This window comes from Balaenoptera borealis, assembly GCF_965194805.1.
Source record: "Balaenoptera borealis genome assembly, chromosome: 1".
Taxonomy (NCBI): Eukaryota; Metazoa; Chordata; class Mammalia; order Artiodactyla; family Balaenopteridae; genus Balaenoptera; species Balaenoptera borealis.
In genome coordinates, this window is record NC_138860.1 from 144856191 (window position 1) to 144870976 (window position 14786).

Here is a 14786-nt window from a genome sequence, read left to right on the forward strand (position 1 = left end):
TTCTGCCCATGTTAACAAATGTAATTAAAATAGGGAAAATCTTTTCGTGTATGTGTTTTATGGTATTTCCTACAAAGGTTTTGATTTGGTTTTTTTTTTTTCCCCATCCACTAATTTCCACTAATTTCAAACTCAATAAACAATTGACCAGCCTGGTTATATCGGTATAGTGAAGTCTAGGGTTCCTAAAGCAGGATCTTATGGATAATTAAAGTCTGTGACAGCACTAATATCAAGGTAGCAGTGGGGTTCTCTAGTTATTTTTAACATATCAAGAGGTTTAAGGGAAACAAAATGTTTACTTGTTTTAAGGTTTCATGTGCTAACTCAAACGTCAAATCTGAGTGTTTGGATGGAATGAAATCAAATTGAAATTGTAACCTTGGTTATCTCCTGATGATAAAAACATCAATAGATGTTTTATAGTATTTTGAATCATTAAAACAATGGGAATGTGATTTCTTTATACCTTAAAAATGAAGTTTATTTGAGAAACTAAATATTTCAAAACATGAATTCATGAAGTGAGCATGAATAAAGAATGGGGCCTTTGGGAAAAGAGTTGTTGGAGTTTCCTAGGATAGATCCAGTGTTGCATGCAGTGCGTCCAGTTATGCACTGCATGGCATAACTCCAGGCACTGGTGTTTATATAGATTTCACTGTGAATGGCGACTCCTGGAATTGTGTAATGTGTCGTTCTTGGTCAGACTCATTTTTTTCTGATAGTCTCTTGTGCTGGAATGAAGCAGAAAGAGCTGAGTCTGCAGTTAGAACTGGCATCCATTAGCTGTTGCCTTTGATCAAATCTCTAAACTCTGAATCTAAGTTTATTCATCCCTAGGTGATGGTTCCTTTCTCTACAAATGTTAGACGCACACCTGATGTCTGTCTACTGAGAGTCTGAGCATACTGATGGGTGACTAATTCTATTTCTTCATCAGCATTTTTCAATCTTCAATAACCATTTATTACTGTTGCTAATAGGAAGGCTGGATTTCAGACTTAATTTCAAGCATGGCACTTGGAAGAAGACATCAGCATGTATACACGGATCACCTTTTCCCTACATTGCTACCCTAGCAATGTAGATCAATTTAGAGGAGGCAGGGGAGGTATCTGGGCACAAGAGGAAAAATGAAGGTTTCTGGAGAAGAAATCAGTGCTTCCCGTGTGTGTCCACTGGAGGACATACCTTGTATGTGCTGTCACTGTAACCCTGTGAGTCAGGCCAGACTGAGACATGTCTGGGATAAGTGGGTGCCCCGGGCAGGCCAACAACAAGGCATCCCTTCACACTGATGGATTTAAAGGACAGGCTGCTGCTACAAGAGGGAGGAGGGGAGAAGGAGAACCAGTGACCGGAGTGGTCAGTTGCTCCTCATTTTTTCTGAACAATTTAGTAGTTTCCCTCTGGCCCTGAACTTGCAAGCCTTACCTACTGGCTTCCTCCCTCACTTCCCCACATCCAGGAACAGCTCTGCCATTACCTAGATTCATCCTCTTTAGAAGTGTTCATCCAGTAAGACTCTAGCAGTCCCTTTATGGATCTCAACAGCCCCACCCCTTCCCAAGAAAATCAGAATTGACCTTCCTGCCCTGTACAATGATCCACGTTACGAGCATCCTGGCTAAAGTTCTCTTGCTTCTAGCAGGGCCCCTGTTGTCTAGTGTGGCCCCTGCTCTCAGAGTTGTTGCAGATGAGAGTGAGAAGGCCAAGAGCAATTTTATCCTATGACCCTCCTTTGATCTTTCCCAGCTGTTTCTTGTATTTGACTCTTTGAAGGTGGGGGCCATGATTATATGTGGGCTTGTGCAAGAACCTTGCTTAAACTTGAGGCTCACACGAGCCCCTTTCTTTAAAAGGATGCCTGTTCCCTTGAAGCAGTCAGGTCCAGATGTTGAGCTAGAGAACTTCTCTTTGGACAGGGCTTGGATAGCTACTGCTGACAATTGCTACTGACAACACTTTCTCCAGTGGGCACTTGCTCAAGCCCCTTGACTTGCACCCTGGGATGTGGGAATATGATTCAGGTATGGGCACCAGAGCACTGACTAAGGCACTGGGTACCACTTCATGGAACTAAGGGAAAAACAGAGACTCAGGCTAAGGAGCTCAGATACTCAAACCAAGACCAAGGTTCTAACATGGTCAGCATCCTCTTGTTATGTGCCATTAAGGTCCTGGACTCACAGATTTCTCCTGAGTAGGAACAGTGTAAGTTTCCAAAGACTTGGGTGGGGCTTGTTCTGCAGGTGGGGTACAAGGTGCCCCCTTGGAAGTGAAGAAGCCTGTGGGATGTGAGCCAGAGCCTTTCCTCACTCAGAACCCTTTTCTGAACTCACCTTTTCCATGAGCCTTCCCCAGATGAGCTGCAGCCAGCCAAGCACTCCAATCTCCCTAACAACATCTTGAATATCTAAATCAGGGTCAGCCACCTTTCTGAAGTCTCCTGCCAAGTCTTCCTTTGCTCATTCTAATTCAGGGTCTGAAAACCTTTCAGGAGTGGCATGCCAAAGACTTCCTTTATTCACTTTAATTTAGGGTTTCATGTGCCAAAAAATATTCCAGCATGTGTAAAGTCTCACTGTAGTGTGAAGCAAAAATCACTATATAACCATACCATTAGAATCAAAATGCTGGATAACTGAGTCCAAAGACCCCATTTTAAAGATACAGAAACGGGGGCCCCAAGAGGACAACAGTGTTACCTGAGGTCTCATAGTCAAGTTAGGAGCAGACTCAAGATCTTCAATCTGAAGCCCACTTAATCTTCAGTTTTCTTTTTACTCTATTCCTGTCGGTTTTATAAAAGCAGATTGAGCGTCAAACAATAGAGCATCTGGTCTCGATACCAAAAAAATGAAAATCTGAAACAAAATCAAAAGTTTTTCTTTTTTTTTTTTTTTTTTGGTAATTCTTGACATGGATTTCTCCAGCATTGAGAGACTTCTAGCCTCACGTGATTTAACTAATCTCAAGGGAAGGCTTGTGGTTTGGTGGAAAGAACATAGACTTCCTTGGAAGTCTCATAGACTGAGTTTGGATTCAGTTCAGCCTCTCTATTTTGTAATCTTGAGTACATTATTTAACTTCTTTGAGACTCAGTTCATTCAAAGGTAAATACGGAAAAATAATAACTTCATAGAATTGTTAGGGGGTGTATTCATCAGGGTTTTATAGGAAACAACTCATGTTGGGTGATTCCATAAATGGAATTTTATATGAATTGGTCATAGAGTGGTAGAAGGAGCAACACAGCAATCTGGGGAAGGTGAGGCAATCCCAGGATTTGAAAGGGTAGGAAACCACTAGGCTAAAGGCAGTGTTAACCAGAGACCTGGTGTCGGAGCCCAGTGGGAGCCGGGACCTTGGCAGGCAGCCATCCTGGGGTGATCAGTCAGGACCGGGAGGTACTGAAGAGGCACGCTGCCTGGCAGGAGCTCAGATCGTGGTGTAAAGGGCTGACTAGGGAGCTACAGCCACTGCTGGAGACTCTGCCTAAAGCAAACGGGGAGAGGTGAGAAACGCTCTGACTTCTCTTTTCCCCCCTTCTTCCAATATCCCCCATTGCCTCTAATTGGCTAAACCCTGTCTCTTGGCAACGAGCCTTGGACTTGTAGCTGGCGAGGGTTAGCCTGCCTGTGGTAGAGAGTGGACTGGGGAAGGGTGAGAACAGATCTGAGAGCAAACAGGAGTTAAATGATTTTCTGCATATAAAGCATCTAGCATTGTGTACGAAGGTGTTTTTTGTTCTTTGGTTTTTGTTTCTTTTGCAAATAACATCTTACATAGTATCTCAATACAGGAAGTAGATAAAAATGGAGCATGTCAATAAATAACATTCTTCAGGAACTTAGGGTTCCAGAGAAAGCCCTTTGAAATGTACTGATTCATTCCAATCGTCGAGCATACGTACACATCCATTCTACCATATCCCGGCATGCAACCATCAGCTTGATTAGCTCTAACGATAAATACTATGTATAAAATAGATAACTAATAAGAACCTACTGTATAGCACAGGGAACTCTACTCAATGCTCTGTGGTGACCTAAATGAGAAGGAAATCCAAAAAAGAGGGGATATATGTATATATATAGCTGATTCACTTTGCTGTACAGTATAAACTAACACAGTATTGTAAAGCAACTATACTCCAATAAAAACTTTTTAAAAAAAGAAGCTCATTAGATTGAGTTAAAAATAATATCATTCCAGTCCTAGAACCTCTTACTAACGAGTTATGTGACAACGGGCAAGTCATTTAACCTCACTAGACCTCAGTATTCTCACGTAAGAATGGTGATCCTCCTCCCCCTTATGACACAATTACTATGCTCCAGGAAACCTGATTGAGCCTCAGAGGATTGTCCTTACCAGCTGGCTCAGAAACTTTTTGATCTGAATGTGGTAACTGTCAACTCCCCACCAAGGTCAAGGTGGCTGAGGCTGGCTTCCTATGTGCACCCTATTCATAGCAATCACCATCATCATCATCATCATCATCATCATCATCATCATCATCCCCTGTGTTTTATAAAACGCATCTCTGTCACATATTTAATCTTCAGACAGCTCAGTGAATCATATGATGAAATTGATGATAAAATTGAAGTGCAGAGAGGTTAGGTAAGTTGCCCAAAGTCAAACAGTTAATAGGTGGCAGACTCAGGTGTGAACTGCAATCCAACTTCAAGTTCAGTCCTTTCACTTATAGATTGCTCTCTGTTCCACCAGTGTGCCTACTGATTTCTTGAGTTTTAAATGTTTCCATACATGGTATTTCATCTTTTCCTTCTAACAGGCAGTTGTTCTTATTTACCCTTATGTTTACATGAGGATACTGAAGTCTAGTGAGGTTCAATGACTTGCCCACGGTCACATAATTCATTAGTAAGAGGTTCTAGGACAGGAACGACATTATTTGTAACCCAATGAGCTTCTCATCATTAGAGCTAATCAAGCTAGTGGTTGCATGCCAGGATATGGTAGAACAGATACCTATGTATGCTTGATGATTGGAATGAATCACTGTATTTCAAAAGGGCTTTCTCTGGAACCCCAAGTTTCTCAAGAACATCATTTATACACAGAAGCTCCATTTTTAATCTATTTTCTGTATGGAGACACCATGTAAGATGTAATTTGCAAAAAATGGTTTCAATGCTTTATAACAAGAGCGAGTTGATTCCACTGACTAAATGACGTTCAAAGTTTGTTTGTGTTTTTTAAAGCTCTGATTTTACAATATCATGCAATAACATACACCAGCACACATTGCTGTTAAAACTGCAATACGGGGGCCCTGTGTGGAGGACAGGATCCTCTCATAAAAGCTGAATAAACAGCTATTGCAAGTTCAGTGGGTGATGGCATGGGCGCCTTCATTTCCGCTTCTAGCCACGGAAAATTTTGATCAAGCTGCAAGCCGCCTGCCCATTCATCTGCAGCAGGAAATGGATTTAGCGTCTGTATGGGCTGGACTCCCATATTTATCATCCAGTTAGGCCGAATCAAAATGTTTTCCGTTTCACCTGCTAAGTGCAAAGGGCTCGGAGGAGGGTCTGGGTGGTGGTGGTGGGGCCCCATCACTTTCTCATCACTGAGCTGCAGTTGTTAAAAGTCCCATTTCTCCTCAGTGTCTCACTCAGAGCTGAGACAGGCAATCTCTCCTGATGCCCCTCCTCAGCTCCCTAGAAGCTGCTCTTGGCAGCAGCAAAAATCTATGGAATTGACCCAGGACGGGGAGGGAGGAGGGCAGATTGTGACCCAAGGAAGGCCCAAGTCACAGGTGAAGCTCAGAACTGATAGATGAAATGAACCTCTGAGCAGGAACCTCCTTGGATAATGAATGGCTACAACCTCTTGGGATGCGGGAGGGATGGGGAGAGGAGGCCCAGAACTCCTCTTCAGCATGGGGGGAGCTTAGGAGGGAGATTGGAGTATCTCTGGTCCCTGGAGTAAAGGGGAGATGGGGGGAAGGGCTGCTGATTAGAACAGAAATGTGACAGTCATGCAAAGCTTCCAGTTGGATTTATGCATCTTTTGCCAGGATGCTGGGAGGAGGGTACTTGACAGCCCCCATTAGAGGAGGAGAAATGGAGGAAATTAAGCATTGTTATGTTAGGGGAACGCCCGAGACTAGGGGCTGGAAGAGCCCCTGATGAATTCATTACTGAGGAAGTACTGTTTTCATGAGAAAAACAAATAACGCAGAAATTCTTCCACTTTGATGCAGCAGATTCTGATTTGGACTGCACCAGGGTGAAATATCCCCATGTGGCTTTCAGTATCCAGAAGCAGACATAATTCTTTTCCTTTGCTGGTGTTATAGGTGGCATGGGGGTGGTGGAAAAACAGGAACCTGCAGCTGAGTTTTGGTTGGCTGGGAAATGGGTTGTTCCAAGTAGTGGTGAATTAACAGTACTGAGAGAGGCCAAGCACTGTGGTCCTTGCTTTAAGGTGATGGAGAGAGAGCCACAGATGTCTTTTGATCAGGGGAGTAATGAAATCAGAGCTTTGCTTCTGAGGATAATCCTGACAGCCCAGTGGAAGGTGGGCTGAAGGGGCTGAATGGGAGCTTTTCCCTTTATGTTCATTGAGAAGCAGATGCATTTATTGGACGCCAAGCAGGGAGGCACTTCGAAGCTAGTCACAGCAGTAGAGTAAGGGAGGGTTAAGAGCCCTAGCCTGAATGGGGAAGGATGGTGAGAGGGTGGTCGAGAATGAGAATATTTTGAGTATTTGATGAGAGCCTGTCTTGTGCCCAACACATATCACCTCATTCTGACATTGCAACCACCCTGTAAGAGAAGTATTAATATTCCCTGTTACAGATGAGAAAACAGGCTCAGTGATGTTAATTAACCTCTCAACATGACTATAAGCAACATACACATTTCATCTGCCAAGAAAAGAGAAAATCTTCCTCTTCCATCCACTCACCTCAGGCTGCCATCATTTTTCCTTTGGAGAAATGGGGTTTTACATCCAGAAGGGGCTTTTTTGATTACCTAGTTCTCCCTTCCCCATTTTATAGAAGAGAAGACTGAGGCAGGGAGTAGAGGCAGAGACAGCTCAGGTCCGTGTCCTCGCCTGCTCAGCTGGCCATATGAACCGTCCTCTCATCTGAGGCTCACGCTACACGCCCAACAAGCAGGAAATTGACTTACAGCTATTATGTTCCTGGGGCAGTGCAAGATGAAGTGATGGTCAAGAATCCATCCCATTTTTCTCCACCCCACTGGGACACCAATGTCATCTCTCATCCCTTTTATCTCTGATGCTTAATGATCTTCCTTCATCTTTATCACAAGAGATACTTTCTTTAAATCACCTACTGTGTGCTCAGGAGCCCCCTTCTATAACATCAATTAATTTAGTCCTCACAACAAATTTATGAACTTAGCAGCATTTTTTTTTTGCCTATTCATATTATTCTATAACTTTTTATTGACGTATAGTTGATTTACAATATTATGTTAGTTTCAGTTACACAGCACAGTGATTCAGTTATATATATATATATATATATATATATATATATATATATATATATATACACATATATGTATATATATTCTTTTTCAAATTCTTTTCCATTATAGGTTATTACAAGATATTGAATATAGTTCCCTGTGCTATACAGGTTTATCTATTTTATATATAGTAGTGTGTATCCGTTAATCCCAAACTCCTAATTTATTCCTCCCCACCCTTTCCCCTTTGGTAACTGTAAGTTTGTTTTCTATGTCTGTGAGCCTGTTTCTGCTTTGTAAATAAGTTCATTTGTATCATTTTTTTTTAGATTCCACATATAAGTGATATCATATGATATTTGTCTTTGTCTGACTCACTTCACTTAGTATGATAATCTCTAGGTCCATCCATGTGCTGCAAATGGCATTATTTCATTCTTTTTTTATGGCTAATATTCACACACACACACACACACATACACACACCCACCCCACATCATCTTTATCCATTCATCTGTCGATGGACACTTAGGTTGCTTCCATGTCTTGGCTATTGTAAATAGTGTAAGCAGCACTGTTTTGACAGCTGAGAAAACTGGGGCTCAAAGAGTTTAAATAATTTACCTACAGTCACACTACTAGGAAGTGGCACAGCAGGATTCGGACTCAGGTTGGTCCCATTCCAAAGCCTCCTTCATGAAAAGGGGTACTCCTCCTGTTTTTATGCCATTTTATTATTAAGCAAACATTTTGGAGTGCCCACTACCTGTCGAGTACAGTGACAAGCACTGGAGACTTGCACCAAAGGCGAGAGATTCATCCTGTGCCCTCACTGAAACCCTAAAGGGAAGGACAGAGGCTAAACAGCAATGTTTCTATTCTCTCTTAATAATGAATAGAACACTTGTGTCCACAGCACTTGAGAGTTCACAAGGCAGTTCATATTCATTATCTTAGTATACCCACACAACAGCCCTAGGAAGCACACAATTTCTGTCCCTCTCTTCACATATAGAAAACAATATGGGAACTAGGGTCAACAGACTCACAGAGGTCAGGTGAGATGTGTAAATCCACACAGCTGGTAGTGTAGTCTGACTTCTCGCCCACTGCTCTTCACACAGCACAACATGGATTGTTTCTCTTCTTTCTCCTCCCAACCTTTTGTCAGCTAAACCTGACCCTTCCTTTTATTGGGTTGGCCAGAAAGTTCATTCGGGTTTTTCTGTAACATCTTATGGAAAAACCTGAACGAACTTTTTGGTCAACACAATACCTCTGTTGACACTTAGTCTTTAGTCTCCCTTGTAGCTATAAGCTGACATCTTGTCTTCCTCACTTTAAATAAGACTGTACATATTCATACTTTTCAGACCTGTGATTCCTTATGTGGCCTTCTTTTCTCCTTTAGATTTTGTGTGACTTGAGTGACCCCTGAAAACCATTCTGTTCCAATTCAAAGTGTAAGTCTAAGGAACTAAAACAGGTCCTATAGTGCACAAAGTTCTCCCTCATTCTCTTTTTATTTATTCATCCATCCACCCATCCATCCATTTATCCATCCATCCATCTGTCCATCAATCCTTTCATCTGCCCTCCCCCTCCCTCCTTTCTTCCCTCCTTTCCATTTCAGTTTTCCTTCCTTCCTCCCTTTCAGCTATCCATACATCCATCCACTAAACAAATATATACTGAGAATCTACTACATATTGGACACTGTTCTAAGTACTAGGAACATAGCAGAGATCAAGACATACAACTTTCTTATATTACAGATTTTATAGTAGGGCAGACAAAATATAAGTAAGAAAACATTAAAATTTCAGATATGTAGTGGTAACTGCAGTGAAGAAAATAAAATGATGAGGTAGAGAGTGACTGCAGGGTGATACCTTAGTTTGAGTGGTCAGGGAAGGCCTTTTGGATTAAGGGATATTTGAACTGCAACCAGCTCTTTCAAGATCTGGGGGGTGATCTCTTTCAAGATCTCCATCTAGGCAGAGGGAATAGAAATTGCATAGGTGATCTTCTACCCACTCTCACTACCAACTCACTAAATTAAGGTCCACTTGACTCTCCCAATATTTTTACCAGCAGAAAAAATGCAAGGATTCTTGATGACCCAATCCCATTTTATAAAGAATATGATGAAAGACAAGATTGCTCAGGGGTCCTTCTCATGATCACCAGGGATGGGGGTAGCAAGGATAACATGGTGTGATCTAAAAGAATGAGCACTAGGAAGAAATCAGGAAGCCTGGGTTCTGAGTTCAGCTCCACACTAACTTGTTGTGAAAACATGCAAAAGTCACTTTTCCAATGCAACCATTGATTTTCTCAAAAAAAAAAAAAATAGTAGTTATAGAATCTAAACACAGAAACCAATGTAGAAAGTAAGCAAAATAATAATGCTAAAATTTATTGAATGCTTATATCATACCAGGAATTATTCTAAGTGCTTTATACACAACTTTAATCCTCCCAACAACCCTATAAATACTGTTATTATCTAAATACTAAAGACAAGGCACTCAAGGCACAGGTGGTTAAGTAACTTACCCTAGTCTCACAGGCAGTAAGTGGTGGAGCTGGATTCAGACGTAGGCTATCTGATTTGAGTGCCCCAGCTCTAAAGCCTTATACAATAATCCTTCTCTCAAAGGACACTAGAGCAGGTGAGCTGGTTGAAGTTGAAGTCAGGAGCCCTAACCCTCCCACTTCCATCTTGTCTTCTCTCCAAAGATGTTCCCCTGGACCCTGGACTCTGTGAGGAAAGGTTTGAAAGTCTGAGGACAAGGGAATGGTAAATGCTTTTCCAGCCTTAAAAATTGTGGTTCCAGGAATAATCAGGTCTCAGCTGGCATCATGAAATGGGACTCTAGAACCATTTCTCATCAGAGATCATGAGTGTCCTGGGAAAAGGGTATGATTAGGGATGGGGCACATGTAGTGACCAAAGTGATTTCACCTGGTGGAATCCATCTGGCTGAGGATCATTTAAGGTTTGCAGGGGAGAATCAATGTCTCTCTCTGACCCTTTGTGAGGCAGACCTGGGAGAAAAGGGAGTTCATTGAGATCAGGAAACAGTGGACTCTCCCCAGACCACTTCTACTAATGTTTTCTCCTCTTTCATTCAACCTATATGCAGTTTCCTCTCTCCAGTTTTCAAAATTGATATTACCACACTGGTTCACGTGGACCAAAGAATCCTCCTTCCTATTCTGGGTAAAAAAAGGACAGGTTTTCTTAGTTCCACTGAAGTGAGGTTGGCAGGGAGTATGGTGTAGTGATTAAGCTCATGGATTCTGAAGTCAGACTACATGAAATTAAATCCCAGCTATCTCTATCATAGCTTCTAATCTTGAGTGACTCTTAAACCTCTTAGTTTCCTCATCATAATGGGACAATATATTAACACGCTTAACTCATATGCTTGTTAAAATTGTTAAAAAGTTAAATGTGATAATAAGTGTAAAGCGCTTAACATATTGACTGACATTTAGTAACTGCTCAGCAAAGTCTTTTTTTTTTTTTTAATGAAGCACATATTAGAAAGGGAGGGAAACTGGTATTTTTACTTAATACATATTCCTTATCAAAATTTAACTGAACTTTGATCCCAGATGGGGTTCATTGGTCCAGTTTACATTTAGTTCATTTACTAAAAAGTTTTACTGAATATTAATAATTACCAGGAATTTGGCCAATGTGGAACATACAAAGAAAAAACATCATTTTACCCCACCCATCCCCTGTTCTTGCTTTGATCTCACTCTCTAGCCATTTTTTCTCCATCTTTTGGAGTACTACCCATGCAGTGAGGTAGAAATGGTAACAGCCTCAGATTTGAGAAACCTAGTAGTTGTAGATATAAACTTAGTATTTGATGATTATGTGACACTGAATAAATAATAAAACCTCTTTGGGTCTCAATTCACCCATCTGTAGAGTTTTAGACTATCTGATACCAAAAACCACTTCCAATCCAAAGATTCTACAATCCCATGTTTCCCTTAAATGGAAGTTGAAGTGGAACTGAATGCACCAATGACCCCAGTCTCTCCTTTGATAGCTTTCATTATCTAATCCTTAGGCATGATTAGATACTCCTGGGGCAAAAGCAAGCTAGAGTTGGAAGGAGTTAAGTGATATTACTAGAGACATCAGACCTAGGTTCAAATCCAGATTACACTATGTAGTAGCCATGTGACTTTGGAGAAATTTCCACACTCTGAGCTTCAGTTTTCTAAATTTTAAAATAAAGACAATAAACATATTTATCATGTGTAGTTGTTGTAAGGACTGAATGAGAATCAATGTATATTAAATATTTAATACAATGTTAGGCTTTAATATGTGTCCCATTACCATGATTTCTATGAACTCATTTGTATACCTCCTCTATCCCTTACTGACACTACATTCTAATTACTTACTTGCATATCTACATCTTTCCTTAACAGTGAGCTCCTAGAGGGTACAGACTCTTTTCTCCTTTCTTTTGCCTAATACCTGATACAGTGCTACCAGTATCTTGATAGATAATCAATAAATGTTTATAGAAACCAAGTAAAACATGTTGGTACATAGATTCATAAATGTTTCTTCCCATTTTATTTTCCAAACACTAAAAACACAAAAGAAAAATAGAACCATCTAAACCAAGTATGTAAAGATGAAAAAGGCATATTTTTGTTGTATGACAAATTTCAACGATTTCATCAATACAGAAAATAAAAACAAAGAAACACTTAGAGTTCTAGGAGCATTTGGAGAAGAGGGTCCAGCATCCCATAGAAAACTGCAACAGCCAATGCTAGTTGATTCAGCACCATGGACAGCCACACCATCTCATTTCAGGGATGCCAAGTCTCTGGAAAAGGGCAAGAGTTGGGGCTGGAACATATGAGGCAAGTGGGAGACCATTGATGGATGAATCTAGAGAGGTATGCAAGAGCCAAGTCATGACTGCAAGATAAGAGGTTTGGACATAGCCTATAAGTAAAGGAGGCATGAACAGAATTTATGCAGGGAGTGAAATGACCAGATTTTAATCCTAGAAAGAATACTTTGTTTGGGTGTAGTGTGGAGATTGTATTTGGGCAGCCAGTGTTAGAATACAAGAGATCATTTAGAAGAGAGTTGCAACAGTTTGAGCAAACAGTTATGAGGGCCTGAACTGGGTATACGTGGTGGGAGAATGAGAGAAAGGGGAAAGTGTGGGAGATAATAAAGAGATGGAATCAGTGCGTTTTAATGGAAGGAGATTGAAGGAGGTCTAGGAGGCCTTCGGGATTTTTGTTTGGGCTATGAGCTTTGAATAATGGAGAGTGAATGAAGTTGAGAGCTAAAAAATATTGAAGTCAGATTTGATATATTGAGTTGGAGATGTTAGTGTGACATTCATGTGGAAATGTACAGTGAGCAGTTAAGTATATGTGTTTGGAGTTCAGAAGGAAGGATGAGATATAATGAATATTGAATGAAAATCTGTTGTGCTGCTATATTATGCTAATGTGGCTCAGACACTAATTATTGATTCATCCACATTCTCATTAGGATGTTGCTGATCACTGGAACCCACAGGCATTGCCTATTGATAGTAAATCCATACAGCCTGAGGTCATAAATCCAAGCTGACCAATTCACTGAGACTTTTGGGCTCTTCCAAGATCAAGCCATCTTCAAAGTTTCTCAGATTCTTTCTGAGCTGTGGCCTCTTCCACTTACAAATATCTAATTTTCTTGGCCTTATTTTGCTAGAAACTCAAGTGCTGCTGTCTGTAAGTAGCTTCATATATGCGGACATTCCAAAAGCTGCAACTCACACTATCTCTCCGGCCATCCCAGAATCAAATATTCAGAAAATCTAAGATCTGGAAAGTGCTCTTGCAGAAAAGTACATTTATAAATGGAAAATGTGAGGCCAAAGCAGAGAAAGTGACTTTCTGGGGTTCCCATTCACTCAATAAAATGTTTATTTATTGGGTGTCTACCGTGTGCCAAGCACTTTCCTAGATGCTGGAAATACAATAGTGAAGCTGAAAGATGTGGATCCTACTCTGTTTTAGTGAGTTTGTAGTCTACCAGGAGGGAGAGAAACACTACTAACCAGGACACTGTCACACAGCTAGGGAAGTTATAACTAACTTAAGATTAGGTATCTTTCCCCACTGCATTTAAAAAAAAAAAAAAAATCTCTTGGTGAATAGCAGTGTGTAGCAGAGCACAGATTCTGATATCAGGTTTGTCTAACCCTAATTCCAAGTTCTTTCCAATCTATTATTTGTCTCCTTTATTAATAGGTAATAGAATTTGCTTAAATCATGGTTGAGGAGTAGTTAAGGGCATGAGTCAGGTTACCTGGATTCAGATCTCAACTCCTCACTTACTACCTCTGTGACCTTGGATAAGTTACTCTCCCCATCTGAATATTAAGTTCCACTCATCTGTAAACTGCAGATAATCCCTACATAGGGCATGCTGTGTTTAATAAATGATACTAATTTTTATGTTTTAGATAAACTCCAAGGTTCTTTCCAGTTTGAAAAATGGTCTCTATTGCTTTCTGCTAAGGGAGGCTGGGGATATGAGTAAAAGAGCATAAGACTGGGAATTAGGATTATTGGGGCTTAGTCCAAGCTTTGGTCCTAAATAGCTGTCAGTTTGGGGCAATCATGTGACTTTTCTGGGCCACAGTTTTTCCATTCTTCAGTTGTGGTTCAGGTTATGTAATCTCTAAGGTGCCTTCTTTTTAACTGATGGACTGTTATGAGGAAGATGGGCCTTATTTTGGGGTATTATAAGGGAAGACTTGGAAGTCTTAAACTTGACTGTCATATGACACACTTTCCTCCTTTCCCTTAACTCTTAATTTCTGTGCTTCAAGTTACTGCACATTGCTTTTATCCAATAAATGATACTATGTGGGTAATGTACTGCATTAGCTGGATCTGCATGGGGCACAGAACATCTGGCCATAAATTGAGAAAAAGACACTGGTAACCACCCAGCTGTTTTATCAACACAGGCCTCAAGTGCACAACATTTTGAATATGCAATCTGCAGCAAGATGGAAATTTCAGCAAACATCTGTTGAGATTCATCTTTTTCCAGTACCTACTATGTGCCAAATTTTTCCACCTATGGAAGACAACTCTGAGAAGTAGGCATTCCATTTCACAGATGAGGAAACTAAGCTTTGAAGTAAAGTGACTTGATGGAGGTTGCACTAAGAAGTAAGGGCACAACATATGGATTCCAACTCAACTTCCAATGTCAAATTTAGTCCATTCTTGCCCTAG

General features: G+C 40.7%; 1 long non-coding RNA gene across 1 annotated transcript; it reads left to right on the forward strand.

Moving 5' to 3' along the window:
• The first annotated feature begins 428 nt into the window (after window positions 1-428).
• LOC309613565 lies at window positions 429-14413 on the forward strand. The gene is made up of 2 exons (XR_014235792.1): window positions 429-13642; window positions 13710-14413. It is a non-coding gene; the product is annotated as an uncharacterized lncRNA (long non-coding RNA).
• The last annotated feature ends 373 nt before the right edge of the window (window positions 14414-14786 follow it).